Source organism: Lissotriton helveticus, chromosome 5_1, assembly GCF_964261635.1.
Source record: "Lissotriton helveticus chromosome 5_1, aLisHel1.1, whole genome shotgun sequence".
NCBI classification, from domain to species: domain Eukaryota; kingdom Metazoa; phylum Chordata; class Amphibia; order Caudata; family Salamandridae; genus Lissotriton; species Lissotriton helveticus.
In genome coordinates, this window is record NC_136065.1 from 917,343,938 (window position 1) to 917,347,715 (window position 3,778).

Genomic DNA, 3,778 nt, shown 5'->3' on the forward strand with positions numbered 1-3,778 from the left:
TATTAAGAGGCCCCGTTTATGGTTCCACAAACTCAGGTACTGATGGGTTGAAAAGAAGAATTTTTTCACCAGTGCACTATTTGAGTTTGATATAAGTCATTTTGTGCACAAGTCTAGCCAAACATTTCGTAAAGTCCAAGTACAAACTGGACAAAATGGCTTTACGGCCCAGTTATGCAGCCACGTTTCTACACAGAAAATCTGTGTTTTCACTCTGTTGTTGGAAAAGCTCGGGTATAATCTGTGCTTATTTGAGAGCCAAACAAAATAGCGTTGACTCACTTTTTCCAGGTAACATGTAAACTGTCCAAAGTCCTTTAATCTTCAGCACAACTTGGTGCCCAAAGTTTAAACTACAGACAGACAACTGAACCTGTGTCCAATAACATTTTATTAAAATCATATAGAATGATTACAAATACAACTTTGCACAAACTATTTCTTGTAGTAGATGAATGGAAAACATGTAGAATCCGTCCACGGCTAACACTAAACGTTGAGCAACCAAAATGTATAAAACTTGACCTGGAAACAGACTTTAAAAACAGACTTAATACAACACGGATGCTTGAAGTCCTCAAGTCAGGAAACCTGCAAACTAATTAGTTTGTTTCTGCTTGTACATCTGCATCATTCTTTGACGGAAAGAATCAAACGTATCTTCCTTCTTTACACGCGCTTCACCCAAGCCCTCCCCTCTTGAAGTTGTTCCCACTTTGACCGGATCTTTGATCCCAGCGCCTTCAGATTCAGATTCTTCGCCCTCTTTCCAGCCCATTTTACTCAGCATCTGGAAGCCCACATTCTTGTCTGTTAGTTTCTTGTTGGCGTACTCCAAGTCCCTTTTTTCTGGTTTCTTCTTTTGTACTGGCCTTCCTTTTGGCCTTTCATAGGCAATCCTAACAGGATCATGAACTTTAGGGTCTTCTACATGGCATACTCTCTTGGCGGGAAGCATTCCTACTTTAAGAGCAGTGACTCTTTTACGAGGGAGTGTACGGACAGGAGCTTTCTTTGCGACCTCATCTTGGCTTGCTGCCTCGGGTAAAATTTCACATTCCATTACAGCCTCAGCACTGTCGCCAGCTTCCACTACAGGTTGTTGGTCCTTCTTGGAGTCACTTGCTTTTTCTTTTGTTTCAGTTTTCCGCAATTCAGCTACCTTTCCCTGATAATATTTGTAAGCAGCGCTGTCTTTTTCTTTTAAGAACCAAAACTCTGGATTGCTCTCACTGTTCTCCTTGCTGAACTGCTCAACTTCAGGTCCCATCTGAACAACAAATTTGGCGAGTTTCTCAGCTGTATCCTTCGTTTTTGCATCAACTTCTGTGCTCGGACGACTTGTTTCCTGAGGTGCAGCACGCTCTGAGACTTTGGGTGCTTGCAGCGGCTCAGAAGCTGCCCTCAGCCTCCGGCGCTTCGCAAGTGCTACATTCTTGAATAGCTTGGTCTTGAATTCTCTTACTCTCCGTGAAAACTCTATACGTTTCACAGACTCTGCAGCAGCTTCTTCTGCGGTTGGTTTGGCGGTCTGTTGTCTTCCATCCTTTACAATTTGGCGCACCTTCTGGGTCTCTACCAATTTTGTACGATAATACTGGTACTCTGGGCTCTTCTCATCGAAAAAGAACCATAACTCCGGTTGCTTTTCAGTCTTTTTCCCTTTAAATAGATTTATACAGTGTTCCGCAAGCTTGTCAATGGTCTCAACAATTTTGGGATCTGCAGGTCTTTTAGCTTGGTTTTCCTATTTAGACTTAACTTCTGGGGCTTTCAGTTCTTTCACAGGTAAAGGGGCCATGCTGATTGGATAACTACTCTTTGATAGCCAACCTTTCAAATGGGACATATACTCCTTCCCAAACAGGAACGAGTCCTTGAGGTTTGGGTGATCGCTGGGATTTGGTGCCACGCCCTGGAGACCCATTGATTCCAAAAAATTTTCCTGCCGGATTGATGTTGCTAGAGCAAATGTTTGCCCAAGGAGGACAAGGGACTGGCGGCATAAAGAAACATTCTTCTCAAAGGCATCTGACATATCTCCTGGTCCAGCATAGCCCACTTTTTGTCTCAGCTCATAGTTGTTGCAAGCCATTAGCAGAGGTATAATGCTCTTCAGAATCCCAGTTTGCATCTTACTCATTCCTGCATCATAGGGCTTTATTATTTCGAAAAAGCAGTTCTTTGTTTTCACAGCATTTTTGTCTATCAGCATGTTCAGCAGTTCGTTGTCTATTCTAGGACTTTTTAGCGCTGGGTGTTTCAAATCCTTTGCCAAGAAGAAGCAGTATTCTCTGTACGTTTGTGTGAGAAAGAGTTTGAAAGCTGTAACTGCTTTTGAACATGCTTCTGTCTCATGTTGAAACATAAGTTCCTGTTCATCTGTGTAATGAAGGCTCATTCGAATAGAGTCAAACCCAGCCCATCGTATCAACTGATTACCAAGCCTGTGAAAAATGTTGTGGTTGTCATTGAAATCGATTATAGGGTCTTTTAGAAGGGGTCTTTTAGCACTAGCTGCACCAGCTGCTCCCCTGCCTCTTGTGAATCCCACGGTTCCCCCTCGACCCGGTGGTCCAATCTTGGACCCCCGCCCACGTGGGGTTATTCCCTCTCCACGTAGAGGACCTCTACCCCGCGATACCCCACGTCCCCGCATTGGTACCTCATCTCTTGGAGATTTGAATTCGTGAGCTATAGGCCCTGGGTGATCAAACTGCTCAGGTCCTCTATTAACAAAATCTTCTCTGGGACCCCGGGGGCGAAATTCATCAAACACTGGAGGTGGCACAAAATCAGGCGGAGGTGACCTTCGCGGGCTATACTCACGACGTGGAGGGGGGGCATGAGGTTCGCGAAACTCCGGTTCACGAGAATAGGATGCATCTCGAGATCTGGGAAGGTCATCTCTGTCAAACTTAGAAAGAACTGCACGTTCTGTTAAGTAATCCTTAGCTATTGGTGGAGGGCTTCTAGATCTCCTGCGTACAGTGAAAGGATCAAATGGGCTGCTTTCATATTCTCGCACTGGAGGACTGGTGAATGGGTCCCTTCTAGAATCTTCTCTCCAGCTCCCATTATCACGAGGACTTCGTAGGGGAGCATCAAGTGGACTGCGCATAGGATCACCACGAATTGGATCTTCATGCCCGATGCGTCCTGGTCCGTCACGGCCATATCTTTCAGCTTCCAGGTAATCATCATACCTCTCCGTCCTAGAGCTCGGTCTAGTGACACCAGCTTGTAATTTCAACTCATGCAGTGTTTCTTCAATGGCTTCATCTCTGGTGAGCCGATATTTACGGGCTTTTTCCTGCACGACGGCATCAAATATCTCCCTTGTCATTCGTTTAGCTGCCATTTCTGGACCGTTTAACAGTGCCTCAACTGTCCCACCTTCTCCGCGCGGCTGCTTGATGGAATCCCTTCACGACGTAGGCGCACGCGCAAGGCGTCACGGTTTAACGCTGCGCACTGCCCTTCCTTTTGCCACCTCTCCCCCTGCACCAACAGCCTCCTCTCAACCAATCGGTTGAGAAAAGAATACTTATAATTTCGACTAAAAATAGGGAATCGCAATTTGCGATTTCCTAAGCACATGTACCAAGCATCTTATAAATGCAAACTGTGCATTTGGATGATGCTAATACCACCGATTCCAAGTCGATGGTTAGCATGTGCAAATTTTGAAAATGCACCAAAAATGCCTTTTTCAAAGTGTCATGTAGTGCACACATGCCCCTAGGGCATGTGTGTGCTTTACATGTGCCCATTTATT

At 45.1% G+C, this 3,778-nt stretch overlaps 1 pseudogene; it reads right to left on the reverse strand.

Moving 5' to 3' along the window:
* Nucleotides 1–375: 375 nt before the first annotated feature.
* LOC144752570 (SURP and G-patch domain-containing protein 2-like) lies at nucleotides 376–3,361 on the reverse strand (annotated as a pseudogene).
* Between the last annotated feature and the right edge of the window lie 417 nt (nucleotides 3,362–3,778).